Raw genomic sequence first — 23,206 nt, 5'->3', positions numbered from 1 at the left:
CCGAAACAAAGCCAAAAACGACCCTTGTGTTATGCTAAAGCCTTAGACTCATATGTATGCATGTTAGGGACAAGAAAGCAACCAAAAATCCACCCAAGTTTTGGAGTTTACGGCCCAAGATTATCATAGGCCGTAAACTCCAATTTCAAACACTAAATGGTACTTTTAAGGCTCCTAAAGCCTTAGACAATTTCCTAGACTTGTTCCCATCAAATTTAGGGCATTAAACACATCAAAGAACACAAACAAATGAGAGTTTATGGCCCAACTGTATCTTAGGCCATAAACTCCATTGAAATGGACAAAAGGGGTGTTTTCATGACACCTAAAGCGCTAGACATTTACAAGAAATTGTTACCCACTTAATGGAGGGACCAAACCACATCAAAATCACTTAACAAAGTGAGTTTACGGCCAAGACTTGGTTCTTGGGCCGTAAACTCCTAAAAAGGCCACCAAGGTGTGCCTAATGCCTTCATATGCTAGGAATAAAAGTCTAGAACATATACCACAAGTGCAATAGGCTTGAAGGCAACAAAAACAACACCCCAAGAGAGTTTACGGTCGTAAACTCCAAGGGGAATGGCCTTGGGGCCGTAAACTCTTCAATGGAGTGTTTCTAGACCTTAAACCCCCTCAAGGATGGAACCACCAAGTTAGAATAATTCTAGAAAGCATTTGGGACTTCAAAACAAACCAAACACACATGTTTGGGAGTTTATGGCCGTAAACTCAAGAGTTTACAACCGTAAACTCCATGTGTGATGGTTTATGGGGAGTAAACTCTCATATAGGGTCCTTTGGAACCCTAAACACAAATACCTTGTCCCACAATAGCCTAGATGCAATCCTTAGGGCTTAAAACACTTATATAAAGTGTTTATTATGTCTAGGATGTCTTAACTTTATCAATTAGTGATTTAAGACTAATTGAATGCATATATGTGTGATTATACGTTCATTAGGATCGTAGTGTGTGTACAAGTCCTCGCTTGACACCTAGCCATCCTATACCGTTCAGTTCATCCCAATCACCAACTACAGGTGAGTTCATACCCCTAATCAATATTTTAAATGATTTTAAATGCTTTAATGGGGGGAATACAAGTAGAAAACAAACATGTTATTAAATCATTGATATGTATTTTATAACTGTGTTTGTCATTTAACAGATTTCACATGCTACAAAATGTGATGCATGAAATGTTTTTACATCTTAAAAGCACATTGTTACCAAATGTTTTACCTTTGAAATGTTTATTAAAATGACATCAAGTCATTGTTAATTATTGTTCAAAGCCCATAAGATGTCTTACAAAAACCATTTATCATTCTTGAACTAAACTATGCATATACACTTATATTCTTATATAAATATTGATGTTATAGTTTACATCTTTCATTTAGTTTCCCACACCCTTGAGTAGTAAGAGTGTACAAACCTACATGATCAACCAGTTATATTACAGTAAATTATCATAGGGATAATTTGAAGATATCAAACATTACTTCTATTACAAGGAATCACACAAGAGTCAGTTCATTCATGAGTCTATACTAGTACATTACCTGATACATGAGTACTTACAAAGGTTTACCTGATACATGAATATGTTTACATATACTTACCTGTTACATGGACACACATACATGAATACCATACAGGAACACTTTTACATAGGTGCATTATCCTGTATTCACTTACCTGGATACTTGTACTTAGGACTATGAGGATGATTTATTAGTACTTACTGTGTAAATTGTCTTTCCTATCTCGGTTCAATGGGATAGCTCGGCGGGACTTACCATTTCGAATCCCACTGATTAGCACCAGTGGTCGATGACCATTTACGGAGGTCTAAGGTTACTACTTATATTAGGTAGATCGATTTGGGACTAACCCTTCCATCCACCTGATGCTGCTACAGAGGACAATTGGATAATCTTCGGACGTTCATTAGGTTATACATTTCGCTTAATGCGATGTTGTTTTGGTCCTAGTACCCAGTGACAACACTTACAGTAGTACATTTTCCTGTTTACTTTATTTTGTGATACATTCACATAAACGATGAGTTAGACTAAGCACTTTTAGTACTAGTCAATACAAAGGAAAAACTATCATTTTACAAACAGAACATTCAGGTCTTGGTAGAAGACTACACTTCATACTTACAAAACATTCGGGTCTTGGTTGAAGACTACATCTCAAACTGATAGAAAATAAGGGATTTTCTAGGGTTTTTCATATGTACTTCATCATTTTCATTTAACGTTTTACATGGACTTCATAATAGATTTTCACAAACAAGGAAATGACACTTATATACTTATGAATTCACCAGCTTTAAAGCTGATTCTCGCTTTCAAAATAACTTGTATTCTCAGGTCATCAGTAGACAGGTACGGAGGCCAGGTTTTGAGAAGACGTAGCAGTCAAGTCTCGTCTTTTATTTTGATTGTATATTTTGGTGTCTTATTACAATGAAAGAACACACATGTATTAAACTTTACTTATAATGCAATGGATGATGTTGTTGCTTGTTTGTTATATTACACTGTTGTGATACTGTACATGACGTCCTCTACCCCTGAACGTTTCCGCCGTTCGTGGTTTTGGGGTGTGACAGAGTACGCCCAGCGTACTCAAAGCCTAGGCCTCGGATCGTCTACGTCGCGCCCTATGCGAGCCTATACCCGTCCCATCTGGAGTGTGAAGCAGTCGAGGATGCGCTCATGCGTGATGCACGAGTACGCCCAGCATACTCGGGTACACCTAGCATACCGAGGCGGTTCCCACACCCTATAAAAGGGATGCGAGGGTTCCGAAGAAATGGCTCATTTTCCTCTCAACTTTCTTGCATTTTGCCTTGTTTTCCGTGCAAGTGATATCCCGAAGCCCCGGTTACCTTGCTCAAGTCCCGAAGGTCGTTTGTGCTCCCGAGATTCCCGAGAGTCCCGAGAAAATCCGCTTTCTCGAGTCGAAGTTCTGCTCGGTTTTCATCTCGCCTTTTTCCGATCTTTCAAGTGAGTTCATACCCCTATAATCCACACTTTTAAATGTTTTATAAATGTTATTATATGCTTTTAGAGGGGGGGGGGGGGGGGGAATACAAGTGAAAAACACGATTATTATCATGTGTTATATAAAGTTTCATTAGACACTTTTTATGAAGGAAATCATATGTGATTTATAACTATTATAAGGAAACTTTCGTATGCAAAATATATCACGATAACATCATATCTTTTGAAATGAAAAATGTTGTTATATATGTATAAATCAAACACTCTGCTTAGACTGCATGTATATGTGTCCATCTTAGACACTATAAAAATTTATACTTTCATATCAAGTGATTCATTTTCTAAGGAGTTCTAAACAAACGAGACATACTTAAAGAAAACTATAATAGGTATAGTTTTACGAGAAAATTACTAATGTTTTACATACTAGAAACACTATTTTCAAGAATTCACTCTCACATACAAGAACAACCGAACATTTTCACACGTAAATCTGTTTTTATACTAAGTTTTGTGAGACATTAACTTCATGTACATTCGCGTACACATTTCAAGTCCTGTATTATATACCAGAATCCCTTGGAGGGGGAGCATGGTGTTTGTGTATAGATCTATACGGGCTTGACAACCCCGCGCCCTGACTACTAGCTACAGTACACCATTTGGGGTGACAAACGTCAGAACATTCCAACGCCTGAAGAACGTTGCGTATTGGCATTTCTAGTCAATAGCATGGTTATAAAACTCACATGGAATATTAAAAATACATTGATTTACGGGGTTTTTCAGACGTATTGGAAATTTTATACGTACATACATTTTCTAGGAACAAACATTGGTCTTGATAGAAGACTATATTTATGCTAGTACAAAATATGGGATTTTCTAGGAACAAACAAACAAAAACAAAACATTTCATTTCATACAAACATTGTCATTTAATACTTATGAAACTCACCAGCTTAAATGCTGATCTACTCTTTCAAAACTACTTGTATGTCCCAGGGATTCAGTAATTACAGGTAACAAACAACTTTTGAAGAAGGGACGCTGCGGCGCTAGTTTAAATTCATATTTTGGCATCAGATTGTAATTGGTTTTGAACATGTACCCTTTTAACAATGTAAACTTTCAATTATATATATGATGGTTGTATTTCTTTCTTTACTATGTATTCATTTGTTACGCTACCACATGAAGTCATCCGCCCCTGAACGTTTCCGCCGTTCCGGTTTGGGGGTGTGACAATTAGAAACGAAGCTGCCCTAAATACTTGTAGGAAATTAATGATGGGAAGATAAAACCCACCTTCTCAGGTATTTACACTATTCAATCTAAAAACTCATCACATACTAGTTCTTGGGTCCTTGATACAGGATGTGGTTTTCACATTTATTCTGAATTGCAGGGTCTAAGAAGAAGTAGGGATGTGGAGCACGGGATGTTGAACTTGATCATGAGGAATAAGAAATCGTCGCCTGTCACCAAGATTGGAGTTTATTCTTTATTGCTTAGTAATGGGTTAGTATTAGATTTGAACGATTGTTGCTACTCTTTAGAAATGGCGAGAAACATTATTTCTTTTCATGGTTTGTATAAACAAGGTTTTAGATATTCATTTAACAATGAAATTGGATCTATTAATGCTTTTTATAATAGTAAATTTTATTTTGAAGCATTGCCTTGTAATGGTATATATGAAAATGTGATGGTTGTAGACAACTTAGGAAATAATGTATTGCATATTGATTCGTCCAATGGTTTGGACAAGGCATGCTTGTGGCATTGTCATCTTGGACATGTCAACAAGAAGCACATAGCCCAACTCCAATAGGATGGAGTGCTGGAGTCATTTGACTTAAATTCGGATGACAAATGAGTATCTTGTTTGCTTGGAAATATGACCAAGTCACCTTTCACCCGTACTTGTGAAAGAAGTGAGGATTTGTTGGATCTCATACACACCGATGTATGTGGACCCTTTAGATCCACCACAAGGGATGCTAACCGCTTCTATGTAACCTTTATCGACGATTATAGCAGATATGGATATATCTACTTAATTAAGCACAAGTCGGAAACCTTTGAAAAGTTCAAAGTGTTTAAACATGAAGCGGAGAATCAATTGGGCAGGAAGATAAAGATGCTCCGATCTGATCGAGGCGGTGAGTATCTTAGTATTGAGTTTCACAACTATCTTAAATAATGTGGAATTGTTTCACAACTGACGGCACCTAGGACACCGCAACTTAATGGTGTGGCTTAGAGGCGCAATCGAACCTTGTTCGACATGGTTCGTTCCATGATGAGTCGAGCTTTGTTACCTATCTCATTCTAGGGGTATGCCTTAGAGACTACCGTCCATATCCTTAATCTATTCCTAACTAAGAAGGTTGCCAAAACACCTCACGAAATGTGGACATGGAAGGTTCCCTCATTAGCGCATATCAAGGTTTTGGGTTGCAAGGCTTTCGTAGGACAAGAGACTCACGACAAGCTCGAACCTCGTAGTGAGCATTGTACTTTCATCGGCTACCCACATAAATCCTTTTTATCTTTTTTTTATAGACCTAGTGAGAACGTGGTCTTTATAGCGTGAATGAGCGTCTTTCGTGAAAGAGAACTCATATGCCAAGAGGATAGTGGGAGGCAAATTGACCTTGAAGAGCTTCAAGAGTTAAGCGATGAAGGAACCTCTACAACTAGCGCTCAACCTGAGGATGAGACTCCTATTGAACCAGTTGATGAGCCCTTACCTCTGAGACGTTCCAGTAGAGTTAGTGTTCTACCTGTGTTGTATGGTTTTCATATAACAAGTGAAGGTGATACGTTTATCAGTGATAGCGCACTGATAAATTTGGATAAACCTAACAACTACAAGGAAGCCATGGTGGCCCAAGAGTGTCACACCCCCGGCCAAGGCGGAACACGCCGGGAGCGGGACTGAGTTCATGGATCACAAATAAACTGAATATATAGCACACGTACAACGATAAACAAAATAGCATTTGTATTTCATCATTAAGTTTGAATACAGGGTTCTTACAGATAATAATAGTACAGTAGTTGCCTTTAACAGATAAACAAATAACAGGAACAAGCTAGCTAGATCGTCTGCAATCCACGACTAATCTTCTTCTTGAAAGCCTGTCTGATGATCCCCTAAGAATACATGTAAGTTTGAAAGTCAACACAAAGGTTGGTGAGTGTCATAGGTTTTCTGCTAACGTAGTAATACTTTTAGTAAGTCTAAAAAGTATTATCTTTGTATGTATAACAACAGTTAAACAGTGTTTGCAATGAGTCTTTAAAAGCCAAAATGTATAGTTTGTATAAGTAAACCCATACGTAAAACTGTGTTTGTAATGAATCTTTGAAAGCCAAAACGTTATGTTTCATAAGTAATTCCATACTTAAAACTGTGTTTGTAATGAATCTTTGAAGCCAAAACATTATGTTCCATAAGTAATCCCATACTTAAAATTGTGTTTGAAATGAATCTTTGAAGCTAAAACGTTATGTTCCATAAGTAATTCCATACTTAAAATTTTGTTTGAAAGCAACCAAATCCATGGTTGTACGGGTAACGAAGAAAGTTTTCTGCCAAGGTTGTAATTCACAACCGCAGATACGGATAAACAAACATACGGATATACGGATACAATTATCTGCCAAGGTTGAACTTAACAACCGCAGATACGGATAAACAACAAGTATATTTGATAATCATACATATAAAGTGTACGATACTTGTTTAAACAGTTGACAAAACTTAGTATAGTGTACACAAGCACATGTATGAGCCTAGGATAGAAGTTCTATAACTTGTATAAACGTATAAACCTACATATTTTTGTCATAAACAGACATACGGATATACGGATGAAGTTATCTGCCAAGGTTGAACTTAACAACCACAGATACGGATAAACAGGTAATTGACAAGTATATTGATAAGCGTACACATTGAAGAGTACAATACTTTTATAACTATATAAACTTATATGTTTCTATGTATGTATGAGGTATAATTAGACTACCAAGTTGATAACCGGCTATACAGTTTTAGCACAATTTTTGTTGGAACGTATATGATATTTTTATTAATCGTATTATCTTAACAAAATAACATATAAAAGTATTGAGGTTTAAAACGATTTTGTTTACTTAACATGTAAGCGTTTAAACAATTATTTCTAAAACTGGTAAAGTATTTACACAAAACAATGATATTTTTTTTGTGTATTTTGTATGGTAAATATTACTTAGTACACGTACCGTAAGTAGTAGCGTGATAAATAATATTTTTTTTGTGAATTATATTGCATAAAAACGGCAGTGTTGTATGTTTAAACAAAGTATTTAGAAAATAGATATATACTAGATATACAAGTACTACATGTATTCCCCTCCACGAAAATATGTAAAAGTGGGGCCGTAACACTCACCTTAAAGGGTGGTTGATGATTTATTTCGAGTATTTGATGCGAGAAACCGAGAAGTGTCGCTTTGATAACGAACCGTCAAGATTTATTTAGTTTCCTAGAAATATTAACTTAAATTAATAAAGGAAAGGTTAATTGGTATTTTAACTAAAGCACATGACCCATCTTCTAATTTAAATAATTTAAATGAGACTAAGTTTGTTAATAATTTCCAAATAAAGGTTAAAATGATTTATTTAATTTCTATGTTTGTCGTTGGATTTATTTTGTAAATAAAACCCATGAGAGGGTTTCCATGTAAATAAATGAAATGAAAATTTATTGATCTGGACTTATTTTCACAATTTTTCGAGTGATCGGTTGTGAATTTAAAGCTTTTGAACTAGATTTGCCAAGGATTTTCGAAATGGCTATATTGACTTAATTTGGAAATGCAAGTTTGGTATATGTTTGAATCACTTACTATCAAAATCGATGGCATGTATTTAAAACAAAATCGATGGGACCAATTTTGATAGCAATATCAAAGGGAGGGTGTAAATAATTAATTTGGAATGGAAGAAGGACTAAAAGTGTTTATTTTAAATGCAAGTTTGGAGTTTCTACTTGTTTTGTAAAGATTTTAACCCGGTTTGATCACCTTCCTGTGATCAACGCGTATGTATCATACAAAAAAAAATGATAAAAAGTAAATTATGGTATTTGTTTATGATAGTTTACGAACGAGAAAAACAAAGGACGTACAAATTAAAAATGGTGGTGGGGATGATCGTTACTTACAGCGGCAGCAAAAAAAATAAACAGGAGGTGGCGATGGGTGGCAGCGTGGTGGCTGACTTCGTGTCTCTTCCTCCTTTTGATCTGGAAAACAGTGAGGTAAGGAGGCTAGGTATGTGTTCATGAACAAGGGGTTATAAGGAGGGTTAAGGTAGTAGAATGATGGTGAATTGGTGGTGTTAGGATGGTGGTTTTTGGGTGTTCTTGGTGGTAAACCGGGAAAGAGCTGGAAGGTGGTTTTAGAGAGAGATAGGGACGTTTTAGAGGAAGAGAAGATAGCTGGAAGTTTTGTGAGGAACATGAGGATCCAAGGCTCCCTTTTATAGCCATAAACACACACATACACTCTCATATGATCCATACCTTCTATCAAATCACAACCCATGCTTTGTATCATTTAGAAAGAGTGTAAGCAAGATGATAGAGTATAGGATGAAGGAAGAATACGTGGGTAAGGGGTGAGAATGAGCTGGATATTTTGGTTCGTACAAGCCTAGTGGGTCCCACATTGGGTTGTATGTTCATTCATTAATTGCTCAAAAACACACAAAATCGGGTGCATCGGGATCTGTGCGTCGAGAATATTTTTAGAAAATACCTTTAGATAGAGTTTAATTCAAGGATTCCAAAACATTAAACTGATTAATTTTTGGAGTTACGGAACTCCGGGAAATCGCATTTAAAGTTTTGCGTTTAAACGGCTCGCGGTGTCCGTTTTCGCGACTTTTGTGAATATTTTCGTAAAAATTATTTCGAGTGTGAAATTAAATAATAGACTATAGTCTGAGTCCGAAAACGCCCTCGGAAATCCTGTCGGCAAAGTGTAAGTGCGTCAACGGATCGATTCGGTTTTACGCGGTTAAAGAAAAACAGTGTTTTACTGTCTGTTTTCTTAAAACTGTCGTATCTTTTGCATACAAACTCCGTTTTAGACATTCTTTATATTTTCGGAAATAGGGGAACATTTACTATAATATTTTAATGTTTTTTTTTCTCAAAACTACTTAATGCAAAATTTCAGTTTTTCAGACGCATTGATTAACGTTGTCATTTAAGCGGTTTGATTATGTTGACGATTTACACACTCGGAAGCAATGTATCATATGACATCATATAATAAATGGAATAAAATTATTTGTTTTACTTTAGGTGCATTAAAAATCAGTAATTCGGATAAACAAGAGATTCATGGATAGATTGACGGTTATAATAGTAGCCCTAAATTTCGGGTTGTCACATTACCTCCCCGTTAAAGGAAATTTTGTCCCGAAATTAAGTTGGTACTGGTAGTACTAGGGCTTCGATAAATAGTAATGTAATCTCATGGTACATGATCCCTGCCTGGTCCTTCTATAATCGTTTGGTGTATACAAGTCGTATATAATCAAGATCGAACAGACTGTCGAATAAGTGATTCTACCCTAAGCCCACAACCAAACAAGGAACAGGAAGTAAGGTGGAATCACAAATCCTAAGTCTTTAGAATCTTAATTATATATAACCCCAACTTATACACTTAGCAATTATAGATTACCAGCAAGGGTCCTTAGTTTCTATATGAATGATGTGATTAATTCAGGTGAGAAAGCAACTAGGGAGTACTTTTGCCATATCGATAAATAGTAATGTACTTACGTGGCGCATGATCCCTGGCCGGTCCTTCTACATTCCCTTGGTGAATATAAGTCGTATATAAGCAAGATTGAATAGACAGTCGAATAAGTGATTCTACTCTAAGCCCACAACCAAACAAGGAACAGGAAGTAAAGCGGAATCACAAATCCTAAGTCTGTAGAATCTTAATTATATACAACCCTAACGTATAAATTTAGCAAGCATAGATTACCAGCAAGGGTCCTTAGTTTCTATGTGAATGGCATGATTAACTTGGGTGATAAGGCAACTAGCAAGTACTTTTTGTTATAGCTACTGCATAGGTTTCATGTTTAGTCGCGTTTTGAAACCAATGGTCGATAAAACTTTAATTAGCACTAGGATTAATAAATACCGAGGCCTAAACATTGTTGTTATGAAACGTACCAATAGCCACAAGTGGTTCCGAAAGAGCCTCTCCTACTGTGATCATAAGTACCCTTCCATTGCCACCTTGGTTCTTTAGTTGTGGGTAATCCTTCCTAAAATGCCCTGGCTGATTGCACTCGTAACAGTTACGACTTACTTCTGCCGTAGTGGTTGGGTTTCTTCTACAGTACCTCGAGATGTGACCTCTCATGTTACACTTGTTGCAGATCACCTCCCTGTAATTTCCGACATGATGGAAATTGCACTTTATACAATGAGGTAAAGTCCCAGAGTAGGACTTAGTTGGTGTGGGAGTGTTGGTAACTGCGGCGTAGACAGCTAATGGTTCTGGTTCAACCTTGTGATGCTTGGATTCCTCCTTTGTTTCCCCATGAAACTTCCTTTTTGTGCCTCCAGTCTTCTTCTTCTCTGCCGGTGGGTTCATGGTACGCTGCCGGACACACTGTCCACTCAACTGATAGGCTAATTGCTTAGCACTATCGAAAGTGGAGGGTTTGGATGCCGTCACCAGACCTTGAACAGGTGAAGCTAGGCTCCAGATGTACCTTTCAATCTTCCTGTCTTCCGGGGTCACCATTCCTGGGCAAAGGTTTGCAAGGTCATTGAATCGAGAGGTGTAGGCAGCTACTTCTGATCCTTTCATGACAAGGTTCCAAAGGTCTTGCTCTAGAGCTTGTATCTCCTGTCAGGGACAATACTCCTTGGTCATTAGTTGCTTCAGTGATTCCCAACCCATGGCATAAGCTTCAGCGATTCCCATGGACTTCGCATGGTTATTCCACCAAGTTAAGGCGGAGTCCATCAACGTGCAGGTAGCGTACTTAACCCTACAGTCATCGGGTCAAGCACTGATGTGGAAGACATCCTCAGTCTTTTCCATCCAACGGGATAACCCAACAACTCCTTCAGTGCCGTAGAAGGGTCGAGGTTTGCAGCTCATGAAATCCTTATAGGAGCAGTGTTTGGTGTTGCGTTGGTGAGTTGCGGTAGTGTCACTTCCACTATTTCCAGTGTTTCCATTTCGGGCTGCCTCGTATGCTGCCAAAGCCGTAGCAATTCCTTGTGCGAGCATGTTCAGCATCATGGCGGAATTCATTTGGAATGTTTGGTTTACATTTGTTACTTCTGGGTCTCCTCCCTGGTTTGGCGTTTCCACTGATGTTTGAGTTATTGGTGGGGTTCTCCTCGAGTTGCCTCGGGGAGTTGGCGGTGGACGAACTCCCGGTTGCTTTCGTGGGGCCATCTCCTAATATGTTTAAAACGAACATGTTAAGTTTTGTTAATACTATAAAGTCCTAACAAGTATGCATGGGATGCATTTTATGATATAGTTTGCTTGTGATATCCTATAAATTATAACAAAAAGAGGATTGATTTAGAAATCCTCTAGATTTCCAAATGATAAGGAAAAGGTGCTTGGTTTAGAAATCCTTTAGATTTCGAAAGGATAGAAAGGGGACCTTAATTGCTAATGAATTGTAAGTGTTTTAAAATGTATGTATGGATTCTAAGGTACTAGGTTGCTGTAGCGAATCTGGAGAACATCCTTCAATCTCTAAAACATTCAACCGTTGTAGTCTGTCAGACTCCTTGCTCAGGGTTGGTTGTGCACCGGCCTGACCATAAATAACATAGGTGCGCATTCCAGATTTATTTATGGTATGACTTATGTACGGTACTAACCCTAATTGAGGCGTCTGACCTAAAGGGTTGAGTTGTAGTTTTAGTTGAAGGGATGTTAAAATTTTATTAAGTGTTCTCATCGTGGGCCAGAGTATATATAAACTCTTATATATTATGGTTGGTGGGGTTTGTAGTATTATTAAATTTTGTTTGTTCTTCCCGAATACCGAGTACAGACGATGGCCGGACATCAAACGGCATAAGTAGTCGAGAAATAATGTTATTATTAATAATACTTTTATTAGAAGCTAGTCTGCTATAGTTGTATTCCTCTTTCGAGGATACGAGTTCTCTATAGCCAATTTAGCTCTGATACCATTCTGTCACACCCCCGGCCAAGGCGGAACACGCCGGGAGCGGGACTGAGTTCATGGATCACAGATAAACTGAATATATAGCACAAGTACAACGATAAACAAAATAGCATTTGTATTCTTTCATTAAGTTTGAATACAGGGTTCTTACAGATAATAATAGTACATTAGTTGCCTTTAACAGATAAACAAATAACAGGAACAAGCTAGCTAGATCGTCTGCAATCCACGACTAATCTTCTTCCTGAAAGCCTGTCTGATGATCCCCTAAGAATACATGTAAGTTTGAAATTCAACACAAAGGTTGGTGAGTGTCATAGGTTTTCTGCTAACGCAGTAATACTTTTAGTATGTCTAAAAAGTATTATCTTTGTATGTATAACAACAGTTAAACAGTGTTTGCAATGAGTCTTTAAAAGACAAAATGTATAGTTTGTATAAGTAAACCCATACGTAAAACTGTGTTTGTAATGAATCTTTGAAAGCCAAAATGTTATGTTTCATAAGTAATTCCATACTTAAAACTGTGTTTGTAATGAATCTTTGAAGCCAAAACGTTATGTTCCATAAGTAATCCCATACTTAAAATTGTGTTTGAAATGAATCTTTGAAGCCAAAACGTTATGTTCCATAAGTAATTCCATACTTAAAATTTTGTTTGAAAGCAACCAAATCCATGGTTATACGGGTAACGAAGAAAGTTTTCTGCCAAGGTTGTAATTCACAACCGCAGAGACGGATAAACAAACATACGCATATACGGATACAATTATCTGCCAAGGTTGAACTTAATAATCGCAGATACGGATAAACAACAAGTATATTTGATAATCATACATATAAAGTGTACGATACTTGTTTAAACAGTTGACAAACTTAGTATAGTGTACACAAGCACATGTATGAGCCTAAGATACAAGTTCTATAACTTGTATAAACGTATAAACCTATATATTTTTGTCATAAACAGACATACGGATATACGGATGAAGTTATCTGCCAAGGTTGAACTTAACAACCACAGATACGGATAAACAGGTAATTGACAAGTATATTTGATAAGCGTACACATTGAAGAGTACAATACATTTATAACTATATAAACTTATATGTTTCTATGTATGTATGAGGTATAATTAGACTACCAAGTTGATAACCGACTATACAGTTTTAGCACAATTTTTGTCGGAACGTATATGATATTTTTATTAATCGTATTATCTTAACAAAATAACATATAAAAGTATTGAGGTTTAAAACGATTTTGTTTACTTAACATGTAAGCGTTTAAACAATTATTTCTAAAACTGGTAAAGTATTTACACAAAACAATGATATTTTTTTTGTGTGTATTTTGTATGGTAAATATTACTTACTACACGTACCGTAAGTAGTAGCGTGATAAACAATATTCTTTTTGTGAATTATATTGCATAAAAACGGCAGTGTTGTATGTTTAAACAAAGTATTTTGAAAATAGATATATACTAGATATACAAGTACTACCTGTATTCCCCTCCACGAAAATATGTAAAAGTGGGGCCGTAACACTCACCTTAAAGGGTGGTTGATGATTTGTTTCGAGTATTTGATGCGAGAAACCGAGAAGTGTCGCTTTGATAACGAACCGTCAAGATTTATTTAGTTTCCTAGAAATATTAACTTAAATTAATAAGGGAAAGGTTAATTGGTATTTTTAACTAAAGCACATGACCCATCTTCTAATTTAAATAATTTAAATGAAACTAAGTTTGTTAATAATTTCCAAATAAAGGTTAAAATGATTTCTTTAATTTCTATGTTTGTCGTTGGATTTCTTTTGTAAATAAAACCCATGAGAGGGTTGCCATGTAAATAAATGAAATGAAAATTTATTGATCTGGACTTATTTTCACAATTTTTTGAGTGATCGGTTGTGAATTTAAAGCTTTTGGACTAGATTTGCAAAGGATTTTCGAAATGGCTATATTGAATTAATATGGAAATGCAAGTTTGGTATATGTTTGAATCACTTACTATCAAAATCGATGGCATGTATTTAAAACAAAATCGATGGGACCAATTTTGATAGCAATATCCAAGGGAGGGTGTAAATAATTAATTTGGAATGGAAGAAGGACTAAAAGTGTTTATTTTAAATGCAAGTTTGGAGTTTCTACTTGTTTTGTAAAGATTTTAACCCGGTTTGATCACCTTCCTGTGATCAACGCGTATGTATCATACAAAAAAATGATAAAAAGTAAATTATGGTATTTGTTTATGATAGTTTACGAACGAGAAACACAAAGGACGTACAAATTAAAAATGGTGGTGGGGGTGATCGTTACTTACAGCGGCAGCAAAAAAAATAAACAGGAGGTGGCGATGGGTGGCAGCGTGGTGGCTGACTTCGTGTCTCTTCCTCCTTTTGATATGGAAAATAGTGAGGTAAGGAGGCTAGGTATGTGTTCATGAACAAGGGGTTATAAGGAAGGTTAAGGTAGTAGAATGATGGTGAATTGGTGGTGTTAGGATGGTGGTTTTTGGGTGTTCTTGGTGGTAAACCGGGAAAGAGATGGAAGGTGGTTTTAGAGAGAGATAGGGACGTTTTAGAGGAAGAGAAGATAGCTGGAAGTTTTGTGAGGAACATGAGGATCCAAGGCTCCCTTTTATAGCCACGAACACACACATACACTCTCATATGATCCATACCTTCTATCAAATCACAACCCATGCTTTGTACCATTTAGAAAGAGTGTAAGCAAGATGATAGAGTATAGGATGAAGGAAGAATACGTGGGTAAGGGGTGAGAATGAGCTGGATATTTTGGTTCGTACAAGCCTAGTGGGTCCCACATTGGGTTGTATGTTCATTCATTAATTGCTCAAAAACACACAAAATCGGGTGCATCGGGATCCGTGCGTCGAGAATATTTTTAGAAAATACCTTTAGATAGAGTTTAATTCAAGGATTCCAAAACATTAAACGGATTAATTTTTGGAGTTACGGAACTCCGGGAAATCGCATTTAAAGTTTTGCGTTTAAACGGCTCGCGGTGTCCGTTTTCGCGACTTTTGTGAATATTTTCGTAAAAATTATTTCGAGTGTGAAATTAAATAATAGACTATAGTCTGAGTCCGAAAACGCCCTCGGAAATCCTGTCGGCAAAGTGTAAGTGCCTCAACAGATCGATTCGGTTTTACGCGGTTAAAGAAAATCAATGTTTTACTGTCTGTTTTCTTAAAATTGTCGTATCTTTTGCATACGAACTCCGTTTTAGACATTCTTTATATTTTCGGAAATAGGGGAACATTTACTATAATATTTTAATGTTTTTTTTTCTCAGAACTGCTTAATGCAAAATTTCAGTTTTTCAGACGCATTGATTAACGTTGTCATTTAAGCGGTTTGATTATGTTGACGATTTACACACTCGGAAGCAATGTATCATATGACATCATATAATAAATGGAATAAAATTATTTGTTTTACTTTAGGTGCATTAAAAATCAGTAATTCGGATAAACAAGAGATTCATGGATAGATTGACGGTTATAATAGTAGCCCTAAATTTCGGGTTGTCACATTACCTCCCCGTTATAGGAAATTTTGTCCCGAAATTAAGTTGGTACTGGTAGTACTAGGGCTTCGATAAATAGTAATGTAATCTCATGGTACATGATCCCTGCCTGGTCCTTCTATAATCGTTTGGTGTATACAAGTCGTATATAATCAAGATCGAACAGACTGTCGAATAAGTGATTCTACCCTAAGCCCACAACCAAACAAGGAACAGGAAGTAAGGTGGAATCACAAATCCTAAGTCTTTAGAATCTTAATTATATATAACCCCAACTTATACACTTAGCAATTATAGATTACCAGCAAGGGTCCTTAGTTTCTATATGAATGATGTGATTAATTCAGGTGAGAAAGCAACTAGGGAGTACTTTTGCCATATCGATAAATAGTAATGTACTTACGTGGCGCATGATCCCTGGCCGGTCCTTCTACATTCCCTTGGTGAATATAAGTCGTATATAAGCAAGATTGAATAGACAGTCGAATAAGTGATTCTACTCTAAGCCCACAACCAAACAAGGAACAGGAAGTAAAGCGGAATCACAAATCCTAAGTCTGTAGAATCTTAATTATATACAACCCTAACGTATAAATTTAGCAAGCATAGATTACCAGCAAGGGTCCTTAGTTTCTATGTGAATGGCATGATTAACTTGGGTGATAAGGCAACTAGCAAGTACTTTTTGTTATAGCTACTGCATAGGTTTCATGTTTAGTCGCGTTTTGAAACCTATGGTCGATAAAACTTTAATTAGCACTAGTATTAATAAATACCGAGACCTAAACATTGTTGTTATGAAACGTACCAATAACCACACGTGGTTCCGAAAGAGCCTCTCCTACTGTGATCATAAGTACCCTTCCATTGCCACCTTGTTTCTTTAGTTGTGGGCAGTCCATCCTAAAATGCCATGGCTGATTGCACTCGTAACAGTTACGACTTACTTCTGCCGTAGTGGTTGGGTTTCTTCTACAGTACCTCGAGATGTGACCTCTCATGTTACACTTGTTGCAGATCACCTCCCTGTAATTTCCGACATGATGGAAATTGCACTTTATACAATGAGGTAAAGTCCCAGAGTAGGACTTAGTTGGTGTGGGAGTGTTGGTAACTGCGGCGTAGACAGCTAATGGTTCTGGTTCAACCTTGTGATGCTTGGATTCCTCCTTTTTTCCCCATGAAACTTCCTTTTGGTGCCTCCAGTGTTCTTCTTCTCTGCCGGTGGGTTCATGGTACCCTGTCGGACACACTGTCCACTCAACTGATAGGCTAATTGCTTAGCACTATCGAAAGTGGAGGGTTTGGATGTCGTCGCCAGACCTTGAACAGGTGAAGCTAGGCCCCAGATGTACCTTTCAATCTTCCTGTCTTCCGGGGTCACCATTCCTGGGAAAAGGTTTGCAAGGTCATTGAATCGAGAGGTCTAGGCAGCTACTTCTGATCCTTTCATGACAAGGTTCCATAGGTCTTGCTCTAGAGCTTGTATCTCCTGTCGGGGACAATACTCCTTGGTCATTAGTTGCTTCAGTGATTCCCAACCCATGGCATAAGCTTCAGCGATTCCCATGGACTTCGCATGGTTATTCCACCAAGTTAAGGCGGAGTCCATCAACGTGCAGGTAGCGTACTTAACCCTACAGTCATCGGGGAAAGCACTGATGTGGAAGACAACCTTAGTCTTTTCCATCCAACGGGATAACCCAACAACTCCTTCAGTGCCGTAGAAGGGTCGAGGTTTGCAGCTCATGAAATCCTTATAGGAGCAGTGTCTGGTGTTGCTTTGGTGAGTTGCGGTAGTGCCACTTCCACTATTTCCAGTGTTTCCATTTCGGGCTGCCTCGTATGCTGCCAAAGCCGTAGCAATTCCTTGTGCGAGCATGTTCTGCATCATGGCGGAATTCATTTGGAATGTTTGGTTTACATTTGTTACTTCTGGGTCTCCTCCCTGGTTTGGCGTTTCCACTGATGTTTGAGTTATTGGTGGGGTTCTCCTCGAGTTGCCTCGGGGAGTTGGCAGTGGACGAACTCCCGGTTGCTTTCGTGGGGCCATCTCCTAATATGTTTAAAACGAACATGTTAAGTTTTGTTAATACGATAAAGTCCTAACAAGTATGCATGGGATGCATTTTATGATATAGTTTGCTTGTGATATCCTATAAATTATAAGAAAAAGAGGATTGATTTAGAAATCCTCTAGATTTCCAAATGATAAGGAAAAGGTGCTTGGTTTAGAAATCCTTTAGATTTCGAAAGGATAGAAAGGGGACCTTAATTGCTAATGAATTGTAAGTGTTTTAAAATGTATGTGTGGATTCTAAGGTACTAGGTTGCTGTAGCGAATCTGGAGAACATCCTTCAATCTCTAAAACATTCAACCGTTGTAGTCTGTCAGACTCCTTGCTCAGGGTTGGTTGTGCACCGGCCTGACTATAAATAACATAGGAGCGCATTCCAGATTTATTTATGGTATGACTTATGTACGGTACTAAACCTAATTGAGGCGTCTGACCTAAAGGGTTGAGTTGGTAGTTTTAGTTGAAGGGATGTTAAAATTTTATTAAGTGTTCTCATCGTGGGCCAGAGTATATATAAACTCTTATATATTATGGTTGGTGGGGTTTGTAGTATTATTAAATTTTGTTTGTTCTTCCCGAATACCGAGTACAGACGATGGCCGGACATCAAACGGCATAAGTAGTCGAGAAATAATGTTATTATTAATAATACTTTTATTAGAAGCTAGTCTGCTATAGTTGTATTCCTCTTTCGAGGATACGAGTTCTCTATAGCCAATTTAGCTCTGATACCATTCTGTCACACCCCCGGCCAAGGCGGAACATGCCGGGAGCGGGACTGAGTTCATGGATCACAGATAAACTGAATATATAGCACAAGTACAACGATAAACAAAATAGCATTTGTATTCCATCATTAAGTTTGAATACAGGGTTCTTACAGATAATAATAGTACATTAGTTGCCTTTAACAGATAAACAAATAACAGGAACAAGCTAGCTAGATCGTCTGCAATCCACGACTAATCTTCTTCCTGAAAGCCTGTCTGATGATCCCCTAAGAATACATGTAAGTTTGAAAGTCAACACAAAGGTTGGTGAGTGTCACAGGTTTTCTGCTAACGCAGTAATACTTTTAGTATGTCTAAAAAGTATTATCTTTGTATGTATAACAACAGTTAAACAGTGTTTGCAATGAGTCTTTAAAAGACAAAATGTATAGTTTGTATAAGTAAACCCATACGTAAAACTGTGTTTGTAATGAATCTTTGAAAGCCAAAATGTTATGTTTCATAAGTAATTCCATACTTAAAACTGTGTTTGTAATGAATCTTTGAAGCCAAAACGTTATGTTCCATAAGTAATCCCATACTTAAAATTGTGTTTGAAATGAATCTTTGAAGCCAAAACGTTATGTTCCATAAATAATTCCATACTTAAAATTTTGTTTGAAAGCAACCAAATCCATAGTTGTACGGGTAACGAAGAAAGTTTTCTGCCAAGGTTGTAATTCACAACCGCAGATACGGATAAACAAACATACGGATATACGGATAAAATTATCTGCCAAGGTTGAACTTAATAATCACAGATACGGATAAACAACAAGTATACTTGATAATCATACATATAAAGTGTACGATACTTGTTTAAACAGTTGACAAACTTAGTATAGTGTACACAAGCACATGTATGAGCCTAAGATACAAGTTCTATAACTTGTATAAACGTATAAACCTATATATTTTTGTCAGAACCAGACATACGGATATACGGATGAAGTTATCTGCCAAGGTTGAACTTAACAACCACAGATACGGATAAACAGGTAATTGACAAGTATATTTGATAAGCGTACACATTGAAGAGTACAATACATTTATAACTATATAAACTTATATTTTTCTATGTATGTATGAGGTATAATTTGACTACCAAGTTGATAACCGACTATACAGTTTTAGCACAATTTTTGTCGGAACGTATATGATATTTTTATTAATCGTATTATCTTAACAAAAAAACATATAAAAGTATTGAGGTTTAAAACGATTTTGTTTACTTAACATGTAAGCGTTTAAACAATTATTTCTAAAACTGGTAAAGTATTTACACAAAACAATGATATTTTTTTTGTGTGTATTTTGTATGGTAAATATTACTTACTACACGTACCGTAAGTAGTAGCGTGATAAACAATATTTTTTTTGTGAATTATATTGCATAAAAACGGCAGTGTTGTATGTTTAAACAAAGTATTTAGAAAATAGATATATACTAGATATACAAGTACTACATGTATTCCCCTCCACGAAAATATGTAAAAGTGGGGCCGTAACACTCACCTTAAAGGGTGGTTGATGATTTGTTTCGAGTATTTGATGCGAGAAACCGAGAAGTGTCGCTTTGATAACGAACCGTCAAGATTTATTTAGTTTCCTAGAAATATTAACTTAAATTAATAAGGGAAAGGTTAATTGGTATTTTAACTAAAGCACATGACCCATCTTCTAATTTAAATAATTTAAATGAGACTAAGTTTGTTAATAATTTCCAAATAAAGGTTAAAATGATTTCTTTAATTTCTATGTTTGTCGTTGGATTTCTTTTGTAAATAAAACCCATGAGAGGGTTGCCATGTAAATAAATGAAATGAAAATTTATTGATCTGGACTTATTTTCACAATTTTTTAAGTGATCGGTTGTGAATTTAAAGCTTTTGGACTAGATTTGCAAAGGATTTTCGAAATGGCTATATTGAATTAATTTGGAAATGCAAGTTTGGTATATGTTTGAATCACTTACTATCAAAATCAATGGCATGTATTTAAAACAAAATCGATGGGACCAATTTTGATAGAAATATCCAAGGGAGGGTGTAAATAATTAATTTGGAAGGGAAGAAGGACTAAAAGTGTTTATTTTAAATGCAAGTTTGGAGTTTCTACTTGTTTTGTAAAGATTTTAACCCGGTTTGATCACCTTCCTGTGATCAACGCGTATGCATCATACAAAAAAAATGATAAAAAGTAAATTATGGTATTTGCTTATGATAGTTTACGAACGAGAAACACAAAGGACGTACAAATTAAAAATGGTGGTGGGGGTGATCGTTACTTACAGCGGCAGCAAAAAAAATAAACAGGAGGTGGCGATGGGTGGCAGCGTGGTGGCTGACTTCGTGTCTCTTCCTCCTTTTGATATGCAAAATAGTGAGGTAAGGAGGCTAGGTATGTGTTCATGAACAAGGGGTTATAAGGAAGGTTAAGGTAGTAGAATGATGGTGAATTGGTGGTGTTAGGATGGTGGTTTTTGGGTGTTCTTGGTGGTAAACCGGGAAAGAGATGGAAGGTGGTTTTAGAGAGAGATAGGGACGTTTTGGAGGAAGAGAAGATAGCTGGAAGTTTTGTGAGGAACATGAGGATCCAAGGCTCCCTTTTATAGCCACGAACACACACATACACTCTCATATGATCCATACCTTCTATCAAATCACAACCCATGCTTTGTACCATTTAGAAAGAGTGTAAGCAAGATGATAGAGTATAGGATGAAGGAAGAATACGTGGGTAAGGGGTCAGAATGAGCTGGATATTTTGGTTCGTACAAGCCTAGTGGGTCCCACATTGGATTGTATGTTCATTCATTAATCGCTCAAAAACACACAAAATCGGGTGCATCGGGATCCGTGCGTCGAGAATATTTTTAGAAAATACCTTTAGATAGAGTTTAATTCAAGGATTCCAAAACATTAAACGGATTAATTTTTGGAGTTACGGAACTCCGGGAAATCGCATTTAAAGTTTTGCGTTTAAACGGCTCGCGGTGTCCGTTTTCGCGACTTTTGTGAATATTTTCGTAAAAATTATTTCGAGTGTGAAGTTAAATAATAGACTATATTCTGAGTCCGAAAACGCCCTCGGAAATCCCGTCGGCAAAGTGTAAGTGCCTCAACGGATCGATTCGGTTTTACGCGGTTAAAGAAAAATAGTGTTTTACTGTCTGTTTTCTTAAAATTGTCGTATCTTTTGCATACGAACTCTGTTTTAGACATTCTTTATATTTTCGGAAATAGGGGAACATTTACTATAATATTTTAATGTTTTTTTTCTCAAAACTGCTTAATGCAAAATTTCAGTTTTTCAGACGCATTGATTAACGTTGTCATTTAAGCGGTTTGATTATGTTGACGATTTACACACTCGGAAGCAATGTATCATATGACATCATATAATAAATGGAATAAAATTATTTGTTTTACTTTAGGTGCATTAAAAATCAGTAATTCGGATAAACAAGAGATTCATGGATAGATTGACGGTTATAATAGTAGCCCTAAATTTCGGGTTGTCACATTACCTCCCCGTTATAGGAAATTTTGTCCCGAAATTAAGTTGGTACTGGTAGTACTAGGGCTTCGATAAATAGTAATGTAATCTCATGGTACATGATCCCTGCCTGGTCCTTCTATAATCGTTTGGTGTATACAAGTCGTATATAATCAAGATCGAACCAACTGTCGAATAAGTGATTCTACCCTAAGCCCACAACCAAACAAGGAACAGGAAGTAAGGTGGAATCACAAATCCTAAGTGTTTAGAATCTTAATTATATATAACCCCAACTTATACACTTAGCAATTATAGATTACCAACAAGGGTCCTTAGTTTCTATATGAATGATGTGATTAATTCAGGTGAGAAAGCAACTAGGGAGTACTTTTGCCATATCGATAAATAGTAATGTACTTACGTGGCGCATGATCCCTGGCCGGTCCTTCTACATTCCCTTGGTGAATATAAGTCGTATATAAGCAAGATTGAATAGACAGTCGAATAAGTGATTCTACTCTAAGCCCACAACCAAACAAGGAACAGGAAGTAAAGCGGAATCACAAATCCTAAGTCTGTAGAATCTTAATTATATACAACCCTAACGTATAAATTTAGCAAGCATAGATTACCAGCAAGGGTCCTTAGTTTCTATGTGAATGGCATGATTAACTTGGGTGATAAGGCAACTAGCAAGTACTTTTTGTTATAGCTACTGCATAGGTTTCATGTTTAGTCGCGTTTTGAAACCTATGGTCGATAAAACTTTAATTAGCACTAGTATTAATAAATACCGAGGCCTAAACATTGTTGTTATGAAACGTACCAATAACCACAGGTGGTTCCGAAAGAGCCTCTCCTACTGTGATCATAAGAACCCTTCCATTGCCACCTTGGTTCTTTAGTTGTGGGCAGTCCTTCCTAAAATGCCCTGGCTGATTGCACTCGTAACAGTTATGACTTACTTCTGCCGTAGTGGTTGGGTTTCTTCTACAGTACCTCGAGATG

At 36.8% G+C, this 23,206-nt stretch overlaps 2 long non-coding RNA genes across 3 annotated transcripts; both read right to left on the bottom strand.

Moving 5' to 3' along the window:
- Nucleotides 1-6,061: 6,061 nt before the first annotated feature.
- On the bottom strand, nt 6,062-15,105 carry LOC122195912 (uncharacterized). 2 transcript variants are annotated; one of them, XR_008226994.1, is made up of 3 exons: nt 14,621-15,105; nt 8,253-13,938; nt 6,062-6,189 (listed from the first exon to the last, which is right to left on the bottom strand). It is a non-coding gene; the product is annotated as an uncharacterized LOC122195912 (long non-coding RNA). The 2 variants fall into 2 exon arrangements; XR_008226993.1 differs by having other exon boundaries at nt 6,076-7,569.
- Nucleotides 15,106-18,757: 3,652 nt separating this feature from the next.
- Nucleotides 18,758-21,417, bottom strand: LOC122196210 (uncharacterized). Its single transcript, XR_008226419.1, has 2 exons — nt 20,989-21,417; nt 18,758-20,306 (listed from the first exon to the last, which is right to left on the bottom strand). It is a non-coding gene; the product is annotated as an uncharacterized LOC122196210 (long non-coding RNA).
- Nucleotides 21,418-23,206: the final 1,789 nt, after the last annotated feature.

The sequence above is a fragment of the Lactuca sativa genome, chromosome 9, assembly GCF_002870075.4.
Source record: "Lactuca sativa cultivar Salinas chromosome 9, Lsat_Salinas_v11, whole genome shotgun sequence".
NCBI classification, from domain to species: Eukaryota; Viridiplantae; Streptophyta; class Magnoliopsida; order Asterales; family Asteraceae; genus Lactuca; species Lactuca sativa.
The sequence above is the reverse complement of the archived record's forward strand: the minus strand, read 5'-3'. Positions and strand labels throughout refer to the sequence as shown.